This window comes from Peromyscus leucopus, chromosome 5 (assembly GCF_004664715.2).
Source record: "Peromyscus leucopus breed LL Stock chromosome 5, UCI_PerLeu_2.1, whole genome shotgun sequence".
NCBI lineage: Eukaryota > Metazoa > Chordata > Mammalia > Rodentia > Cricetidae > Peromyscus > Peromyscus leucopus.
Window position 1 is genome coordinate 143,033,629 of NC_051067.1, and position 11,241 is coordinate 143,044,869.

Genomic DNA, 11,241 nt, shown 5'->3' on the forward strand with positions numbered 1-11,241 from the left:
GTGCAGCAATGTCCCAGATGCCGCAAAAGGACACATATCTATCACTCTGCTCACCAAAGGCTGTAATGTGCCTAATTATTGTGAGACCCTGAAAGCCACAGCCACTAACTTCTAAATTACTCCTTTGGGGTGACACTGTTTAGAACCACAAAATCAAGTAATGATGGGGGCATGGTGTCTATTAGATTCCTGGGAGAATGTGCTCACAAAACGATGCCCCAGTCAGTGGAAATGAGGCTGACCTGTTGAAAGGACTGTGCTCTGAACTATGTGTCCAATGGGAAAGGGGAAGCTGCTCCAGGTTTTGAGGGGTATGGGATGCAAGGCGTCTGCTCTGGCTGTGCACCTTAGTCCCTGGTTAAACTGCTATGGCAAAATACTTGACAGAATCATTTGAGTTTGCGACACTGTAGTATGGCTCCTGTCTTCAGAGGGTACAGACTACTGTCCCTTGGCCCCCTGCACCTGGACAGATGTCATGGAAGTGGGAGTGTACAGTGATTCCATCTCACGTCTATTCAGATGGGAAGTGGTGGAAAGGGGATACAGGAGGAGGCCAGAGCATGGCACGGCTGTAAAGACATGCCTCCAGTGACTCACTCCCTCAACCTAGTCTCATCTCCTGTCTTTTTACCACTTTCTAATATTATGACTCCATTAAGGGCACAATCCATCGGTGAGGTAAGAGTCCTCTCATGGTCTCTGGAAATGTCACCACAAATACACCCAGAGGTATGCTTTCCCAACTGTCTAGGCATCTCTTAATTCAGTCAAGTGAATGAAGACTGACTGTCAACAGTGGACCAGCTACAGAAACAGTCCTGTGTGGGGGCTGGTAGAGCCCGCAGCCATGCTGTGTGACTTGGCGAGGTGCTCTGACAGGGTCTGCAGGCCTGTCTGCTCAAGTGCAGCTTTGTGGGGCTCCCTTACATATATATATGGATGCCTTTGGTGTCCAATGACACAGAAACGTCATGTAGGGCAGAAAGATAGATTCCTGACTGGATGGATGCTTAGGTAGATCACAATGGCATAGACGATTCCAGAAGGTTAATTGAAGTCTGGTTAACTCATGAGACTCGCAGATCCTCAGAAGAAACACATAGTAGGCAGACCCTGTATCACGTACTGTCTCAGATATATCAGTTAAGGGGACTGAGAAATGGTTTCTCTCTGTGGGTTGCGGATAGTTATTTTTTTATTGTTCCCATCTTCACGTGGCCTTTTCTCCATCTCCATGGTGATGGGGAAGGCTTGGCAGAGCAGTTTGTCCACATGGCAGGAAGATGAACCAGCAGTGCTGGCATGGTGGCAGATCAGGAAGCAGAACCAACCGGCTGAACCTGGGGTAGGTGTAACCTTTAGACACCCCACCCCTAGTAACCTGCCTCCCCCAGCAAGATTACACTCTTTCGAAGCACCACAGCCTTCAATATGACACAGTTGGGGGCCATGGTGTCCAAAACTATGTCGGGGACATTGCAGAATCAGACCATAACAGATACCAGTTTAAATGCCAAACAAACATTGGCTGCAATCCCTGCTGCTACTTCCGTGACATTTCTGTTACCGCAGTCGATGGACGTTGTGGACCTTCCTTCATCCATGTTCAGAAAGTGGGAAGTGTGTTTTAAATCTTTTCTCTCCTTTAATCATGGCTTTATCAGCCTCGAACTCATGTGGGTTAAATAGACAGAACACCAACCCAGCCACATGTAGCTGCCACAGGAAATGTTTAATGCAGTTTCATTGGCTCAAACACACGCTGCCGCAGCAGAGCTACGGAATCGCACACAGACTGTCGTGCTTATTATGCATTCGTCAGACAACACGGTGCGGCACTGAACACAGGAGCGAGAGCATACTCTGGGACTAATCCTCCTCCGGGAGCTATTGGTCAGATCCTCTTATGGTCAGATCATCTAACAGTAGACATTTGAATATCTGCTGCTGGCAAGCCGTTCTACTCTCTTTCCCATTGGTTCAATGAGGGAATTCTATGAACACTACTATAACATGAGGAATCAGAACTCTTGTATTTTTTCAAGTAAATTAATTTATTTATTATACATCCTGGCCAAAGTTTACCCCTCCCATCTCCTCCCAGTCCCTCCCCCTTCTCCCCTCTTTCCCACCTACCCCCAACCTTTCCCCACCCCCTCCATTTCTGTTTAGGAAAGGGCAGTTCTCCCATGAGTATCAACAAAACATAGCTTATCAAATTGCAGTAAAACTAAGCACCTCCCCATGTATGAAGGCTGGGCAAGATGTCCCAGTATGAGGCATAGGGTCCCCCAAAGCCAGTAAAAGAATTGGAATTGGAGATAGCCCCTGCAGAACTCCTGTATTTCAAGTATTAAATGAAAAAGTAAAGAATGTTAGCTTCCAAATACTTGTCAAGCTCATTCGATGTCATGGGCCATGATAATCTGTCATGGCCCCTTGGGAGATCTGAGAAGGGAGAAGTCACTTACATCATGTGTGTCAATGGTGCCGGGGTGTTCTGAGGAAGGTGTGGTAGAAAGGGTAACTTTTTATCATCCACACCTTAAACTAGTGAGTAGAATTTAAATGGGATGAAGCTGTCTGAGAGATGGAGGCCAGAATATAAGGCTGAGCCCCAGAGTGGATCTGGGTCTATCGAAGGAACTTCATTTCATTTGTTCAAACCAAAAGAAAAGAAAAAGTTGCGGAGATCCAGCTGAAATATCTGCGGAGTGTGGATTCTGGACTGCCTTGGATGCCAGGGAAGGAAGAATTCACAGCTGTTTGTTTACTCTATTCAAGGAGGCAGTCTGGGAGCTAAGAGGGACCTCTAGCTTCCAAATGGGATACATTTGCACATGAACACTACTTGAGGGGAAGAGTCCAGATGACATCCCCACCTCACATGATCGTTATGAGAGTGACAGCCATCAAAGCAAAGCATTGAAACCCAGAACGCAGTGAGCAGTCACTACAGTTATCATTAGGTTGAAACCCAGAATGCAGTGAGCAGCAGTCACTACAGTTATTGTTAGGTTGAAACCCAGAACTCAGTGAGCAGCAGTCACTACAGTTATTGTAAGGTTGAAACCCAGAACTCAGTGAGCAGCAGTCACTACAGTTATTGTTAGGTTGAAACCCAGAACTCAGTGAGCAGTCGCTACAGTTATCATTAGGTTGAAAGGAATCTTTAAGCTTTGAGGTTGTTGGGCAAATGGCTGTGTTTTAGAACATTCTGAAATGTGTATCCATGAAGAGGAAATACTGTATGAGATCATCAGGAACTGACTGAGTGATTCAGGGAGAGAGATGAGGACCCGAAGGAAGGGGTACAGATTGGAACCATAGCATGCTGTGGACAAGAATAGTACTAGTGTCTGCCTGTGAATACCAAAAACAAACCTACAAAGTGTCTGTCCAATGCACAACAGGAACCCAAGTCTTGATCTTTTTCAACTCATCAGATACTTAAAGTTCCGAGATAACCCAATTCTTTGTGGCTCTGTCTTCCTAGGCAACAGATTCCCTCACTTCAACATTTCGCCCTTGTCCTTGGGGAGGTGGATTCCCCATCAATGAAGCTTCAGCTGCAAATTTTCTTCAATACAATGGAAGCTCTATAGCTATTGTGACTCAACAGTTTGGTTTGGGGAAAGTCATATAAATACGTTAGATCCATTAATAACCAATAATTACAGCTATGTAGATCCTTTAAAAAGGGTTTCCCCTAGTACTTCACGGATAATGTAAACCACACTACTACACAGCCTGTCCCTTCTCTCCTTAAGTTGTCAGCAGAAATCCATATTTGCTGTTGTCCTGCACAATTCCAAGTACCCTAAGACAATCTCTTTGATTGCTGACGTTATCAGTACCACATACCAAGGTTGTATCTTTTTAATGAGAAGAACAAATCCCACAGCACTGGTTCAGATCACTTCGGAACTATACCTTGATGCTTTGTGTTCATACATGACCACCACATTTCTCCTCGAGACTCTGGCTGCCATGTCACCACTTCAACTGTTTTGCTCCTGACTCATGACAGTGTCACATGCAGCTCCTCTGGAGGACAAGGATAGAGTTGGTGAAACAGGACCAGAGAGATAGATGCCAGCAGGTCTGCCAGTGAGAGGTCACACTGTGTGGCATGGTATGGCACAAAAGATCAGCTGGAATTTCTGCTCAGAAGCCAAGTAGGAAGTAGGCAAGACATGTTAAGGCAGTCTTGTTATTTTGTTGTTTTTGTTCTTCCCAAATGAGGCTGTATAAATGCAGCAGCCTGGACCAAAAACAAAACTGAGGAAAGTAAACAGACGGGGAAGGCAGGGGCGCATTGTACCCACAGGAACCCTTTTCCAGCGGTTCCGTGTTCCAGATGAAACCACTTACACGTCATTGCAGATGCTGGAATCTGCAAAGGCAGCTAAAAGATGCCCAATGTCCACAGCAGGGGTGTCCAGCATCCCGGGCCCCTCATCAGGCCCCCTCCTGACCATTAACTTAATCAGCTGAATTTCTTCTGTGTGTCAACATCAACGACTAAAATCAAACAGATGATATATAGTAGTTTGTCTGTAAAAGTTGAAGTGGGAGGTCCCGGGACCTTCATCTCACTTCCTCGTTCTCTGAGCCAACCCTGAACTCCTGGACTTCATCCTCTGTTGGGCTGTGGGGCATCTTTATTTTTTTGTATTCACTTTTTCCAGTTCTTTTTTCCCACGCTCTCCTGAATGCTTGCCTCCTAAGTGCCATGGCTGCTACATTCTGTTTGATCTCTTCTCCACTCTTCTCCTGGCTTGCCCCCCTAAATCCTTTGCAAAACCAGCAGTGATGCCTAAATGCAGAGTTGTCTAATGACCCCAAGCCCTTCCTCTGTCCCTCGCTCTCAGGTAACCTCGGGAAAGCACACCACAGCCTTCCATCTCCAGCCCAGGTTCTTCAAAAGTGTCTTCCCTTCCTCTTGTTAGCCGCTGCTGCCCACCCTCCTTGGCTACCCCACAGTGCCGGTCTGTGTAACTGCTGACACTTGACTCTCTCACCAAGACAGACTACCTTAACAATTCCTTTAGAAGGATGATGTAACACCTTTGGACAAAATCTGTGACTTCCAAATACAGAATCTCTAATACCTTAGCCCATACTGATTTCAGAAGATGCCTGGTAGGGTCCTAGCTATGGGTCTATCTTGGTAACCTGAAATTTCTATTCAATGGGCTGAAAAGGGGCCTGGTAGGATTTGCATCAGAAAGGAAAAACTTAAAGGAAGTGTGCCTATCTTTCTTTTCTCATTGCCCACCTCCACTAACCTTTCTCCACAGCACTAGTGCAGTAGCTGAAGAGAATTTTCAATCATTTAATACCCGAGGAATACCTTTAAAAACCTGCCGAAGATGTAAGAAGGACAGCACATGTTTGAGTCTTTCTTCCCCAGTCACCTCTCAGGTTGATAAAGGACAACAAATCTAACATTTCTCTTGGCGCTCCAGCTTGATGAAGGAATCAATTTAACAAGCTTCTGTGGTTTGGTACCAAGGTCTGGAGAGGTAGCCAACATATCAAGGCTAAGCATCATGATTTGACCTTGAAATTGTACCCCTAATTGGGCACACAGTTGTACTCGCAGAGTACTTAACTCATTCCAAGGAACCTATTATCGAGTCAGAAGGCAACAGTGTGTTTTCCTGAGGGTAAAGTCACGCAGAACAGAATGCATGGCCTCCTTGAGCGTAATTCGGCATTTAATTGCATATCTAACCCTCACTGATGGTGTTACACATGCTTGTGATTATGATACATTTGAAAGCACTCCATTGATGAGAGACTGTGCTCCGTTTCTCTACAGCACAAATCAGGAAGGGAAATATTCAAAACATTTAATTCTTAAAGCCAATTGCTTTCGTTTCTCTTTAGTTCTAAGTCCCCTTCAAGTTTCTAGAGAGTTAAAGCAACCGCTACCACAGGGAATTCCGCATCTGACTCACATAAAGCACATAAAACGGAATGTAATAACTGTGGGTAGTTTGCAATTAGAGCGTAAGTAAAGGACAGATGTGGTGTCTCTCATCTACCCACACTCCCATCTTTCTCTTGCCCACTTTTTCAGGTTGGGAACTTGAGGCATGGAAGCCAAGTCAGAAAAAGCTTTTGGTCAGCAAATGAACATTTCTATGTATTTCTCATTAATTTTCCCAGAAGGAGAATCCTACAGTTTCTTAATTTTCAAAATTTGTGGTGTTCTCCACCCCCCTCATGTGTGCGCACGCGCGCGCACGCGCACACACACACACACACACACACACACACACACACACACACTAAAGTAATGAATGATTTGTTTTTTCAGAACTTTGGAAACCTGGTCTGATGAGGATCGCTCAATTGGCCAAATGAAAGCATGAGGGCCTGAAGTCCACCCACAGGACCTATGTAAAAGGCAGAGAGTGGAGGTGTGTTCCTTGCAGTCTTAGTGCGGGGGATGTGGAGGCTGGAGAATGCCTAAGACTCCCTGGTCAGCCAGCCTCGCCTAATTGATAATCTCCAGGCCATTTTTCTAAAACAAACAAACAAACAAACAAACAACTACCTTAAAAAAACAAGGTGAACAGCTTTTGAGGAAGGACACCTGGCTTGACTTCTGTCCTCTTTGGGGACAGACACACGTACCCACACATACATACAAAACCTAGTGAGGAATGAGTAGTCATTTCTGCCCACGTCATGTCCCTTCATTATCTTTTGGTTCTTTGGCAGGGTTTTCTGATTTGTGGTGCTGACCTGTAAATGCCACTGTTCTAATATAGAAAGGAACTCATTTAGTAGCACAGTGACTTAGCTATGACGAGGAAGACAACAAGATGATACTTCCATCTCTGAACAGAGTAGAGGCACATCCACACATCAGCTATGGTTTGCCAGTTACCATGTTCTTTCCAAGGACCTAGTTGGCGAACTAAATCAACACCTTAGAGGACATTCTTTGGATGCATTTGAGACATGAAACAGTAGGTAGCTTCTGAGATCCACGTCATTCAGGAGTATGAGACTTGAACCTTTCTGTCTAATTTCCTTTTCATATTCGTCTCCATGGCAGCAATCCCAAACGGAGCCTTTGGAAATGGACCCCTTCCTCTATTTTTCTCATCTCTTCTGCCTTCCTACACGGAGTCATTTAGAGATTTCCAGTCTCTAAGTTTCTCCTGTTAGAGTGCACGAGCCATACATTGCCATTTGCACAGTCTGTTTACCAAGCGCCACTTGAGCTGTGTTTGTGGAGTCTTTGCACAGTGCTTACATTACCATACCCACACGGTCTCTGCTGCCTCTCCCCTCCAGCTTTCCAGAAGTTGGCTACCCTGGGAACTCTTTAACCTGGTTTTGACTGAGTTTAATTTGCCATGTTATAATTAACCAAGAATGTTTCACCTAGACATCAGCTCAACACAAAATGTCCAGGGATTAATTTGGTAATCTATAAAAGTCTCGCCGGGCGGTGGTGGCGCACGCCTTTAATCCCAGCACTCGGGAGACAGAGGCAGGGGGATCTCTGTGAGTTCGAGGCCAGCCTGGTCTCCAAAGTGAGTTCCAGGAAAGGCGCAAAGCTACACAGAGAAACCCTGTCTCGAAAAACAAAAAACAAAAACAAAAACAAAAACAAAAACAAAAAGTCTCAAGGTATTTTGGAGAATTCCCAAAAACCACTGAAGAACTGGGGCCATTTGGCCACTTGTTAATGATCCTCAGAGGTGGGTTTACATTGAGCAAACAATACATGCTAAATAGTAACAATAGTTGTTAATTACCAATCCTTTTACAGAAAGAAAGGAGTAGAAATTTGGCCACATACATGTGCATATGTCACGAAGTTCCTGGTAGACTGTGTATATGATGGAAGTGCCAGTGTGGGTGGGAAGGTGTCTTCAGGATAAGAAAGCCTAGGACTGAGATCAGGTCTCTAAATCAGAAATTCTAGGATGGGGCCCAGTCATCTCAACTTGTTCTAGAACATTGTTTAGTGGTTGTGATGCCTGTGTTGTGAGGAAGAATTGGCCTAGGAGAGGAATTTCTATTCTGGTCTTGCTGGGAATATGCTTCCTCCTGTTGTATTTGTGCCTGGATAAAGTTTGGAGTTAGAAGGTGTGGATTTAATTTGGGACTATACAAAGGAAAATTAATGAAGTTGAGCACATTTCTCTTAATTGTTTTCACGTCTGTGTGCTTATTGGGAAGGACGAGATGGCCATGGTGGCCAGTAAGACCCAGAGAGAATGGATAATCTGTTACGCACCAGTTATGAATAATGATCATCAATGGGATTGTTTTTGTCCTGTTCTGATAAAGTTGTGTTTGTGTCCTGCACAGTTCTTATTCATTGCTATTCAGTATTGGAAGAGCCACAGTTTGGTCCTTAGTATAGTTTTCAGTGGTGTTGCACTTTATTCCTAGCAACAATGTCGGTATTTTAAAAAGTATATAACTTCCTACAGGAAGGCTCTGTGAAATGCCTCCTGTGATTACTCCCCACATCAGCTTGCCTCAATCAGGCAAGTGCTCTACCATTGTGCTACATCCCAGTACCACCTCTGTCTTTTTCTGATCTGAATATTGTTATGGCCCCCTCAATTAGGATAAAGTCTCTCACCAGGAAGAAGCATGCACATTTGAAAACTTCCTGGGTAAAATAATTCTACCTTCCTCTTGCATGAATGAGAACATGCCAGTTAAAACCCATCATTTGTTATCAATGGACATACCGTACTGGATGTGTGTGGTTAGCCCTTAATGGCTGTTTGTGTTGTTTCCAAGCTGTATTGTCAGTTGCTCAAGGGTAGCCTTCTTCTGCACATGGATTCGCAGAGCTCTGAGAACAAGGAGCATGTGTGCCAGGCAGGTCTCTGGCGCAAGCATGGCTTGTTTACCATGCTGGTTTAAATTGCCTCTTATGTGTACCAGTATTTATATGTATGACAACTGGGGGCAGGCTAATTATGTGGTTCTTAGTAGGAACTGAGCTCTGTTGGAAACAGCCCAGTCTCTGCCCACTATTTATAGCCTTCATATGTCCCAAATTTTCCAGTTCTGATTTCAAATATTCTATTCCACTGTCTCCAGAAGTACACTTTATGCCTGTCAGACCACATGCCAATTTATGGTTTGAGAAATAGTCACAGTATTATAACTGCCACCCTAAACACTGCATTTTCTGTGAGGTTGGAATCCTGCCTTTTAACAACAAATTAGACATACATAGGAAGTGTAAAACAACCTTTTCATTTTTCAAACATACTTGGTAAACAACTGATTCAAAGCTTCATCTAATAGCACGTCCAATCTGGGGCTGAAGGACTTGTAACAGTAAAGAACCTGAGCCTCCCTGGGCTTGTTGGGCCAACACCTTTCACACCGCATTCGATCACAGCATGAAGACAACAGGTTTGGTCCTTATGGAGACTTTTCTATTACTGTAAACTATAGACCTCTGACCCAGATATGCCATGTTACTTCCCAGCCACGGTATGGAGACACACAATTCGAACCAGTAAGTGAGGAAGGGCAGACTTATAACATTATGAAGCCTCAATTTTACTTAGCCACCAAGACAAGCACAGCAAGTCTGTTTCTCTTAACGCTTACTTAGAATAGCATGAGGAGAAGGGCATTGTGCGTGAGGTCTTTTTTTTTTTTAATATATTATTTAGCACAACTCTCTAATTGCAAGTATTGCAAATGATTTCTTCAAGTTAGTCATCAAAATGGGAATCTATAAATTTGAGACCCAACCCACAGGCAGTAATTCATGACTAATTCTGGAAAGCTGGTTAAAAGCCTGTGCCTGGGGAGATCAGAGGTCCCCTGGGGAGATCAGGGAAGCACCTATGGCTGTTATTCTGCTAATGGACAAACTGCCTTCTTAATACTTACCTTTATACCTATAGATTTAAAATGTAATACTTCTGACTAGTTACATTTGTATAGGCATGCTATCTACCTTCTACACATTTGTATGTACTATTTTATTAGCATATAGAACTTGCTAAAATTGACGGGTTTGGGGTTCGAGAGACGGCTCAGCAGTTAAGAATGAGTACTGCTCTTGCAGAGGACCCGAGTTCAGTTTCCAGCGGCCACAGTATACATTTAATATATATATTAAAACCTCCTTTAAAATAAAAAATGACAATTGCACTATGACATGGTACCTGTGTACCATCCAGTTTGCTGAGACTCAGTAATTCGGAAGCTGGTATGAGATGCTGAAGTGCTGAGGCATAAAGCTAGAATCAGAACTCAGGCAGGTGTGATCACATGGTCACTTTATAAGTCAGCATTTCTTACACAATTCTTCATTTCCCCAAAGTATAACAAATAAGATTTAACTAAAATCATTACCCTTCTGCCTTAAGCTCCTTATTACTTTAAGGAATATTTGTGGGTGTACTTAGCATAATAAATGCCCATTGGCCTTGTTGCGATTCTCTGCCCCGTGACTAGGATAGACGTGTGTGCTTGGGGGAATGGGTTGCTGGGAGTGTTTAGAGGTGCTATGGAGACATCACTGGGTGAGTGTCTGCACTCTGTCTTCAAATCTGACACTTCCAATGCCACAGCACCAAGTCATCGGGCTGTGTGCTAATGTCTTAGGAGCCATGAGGGGTGACTCCTCCTATGGCGTGTGTGTCAGGAGGTCTAGTCTAGACAGCATCAGAACAAAAGGACAGTTGCTGGCTCCAGGCAAGCAATGGTCCTTTTGGATGTGGTAAACTGTGGGGATATCCTGACAAAATGTTTACATATTAGAAATGTGATCACTTTGTCTACAGGAAGAATGGTCCCAGGATCTAGAATGATGCCTGGTCCAAAATTGGAATTAAAAAACTATTGTGTAGCCAGGCGTTGGTGGCGCACGCCTTTAATCCCAGCACTCGGGAGGCAGAGCCAGGCGGATCTCTGTGAGTTCCAGGCCAGCCTGGGCTACCAAGTAAGCTCCAGGAAAGGCTCAAAGCTACACAGCGAAACCCTGTCTCGAAAAAAACCAAAAAAAAAAAAAAAAAAAAAAAACTATTGTGAGTGAATGAATGAGGGATTCAGTATCTCTGAAAATTCATTATAGAAACGTGAGGGATGGTTCTAATTTCAGAGGCCTCTGGACGCCTCAGAGTAAAACCTGTAAAACCCAGGTATTCTAGCATCTAGTGCAGCCCTCGCACAGAAGGAGCATGTTGCAGTGTAGTCTGAATTGTGTGAATATAGTGTCTG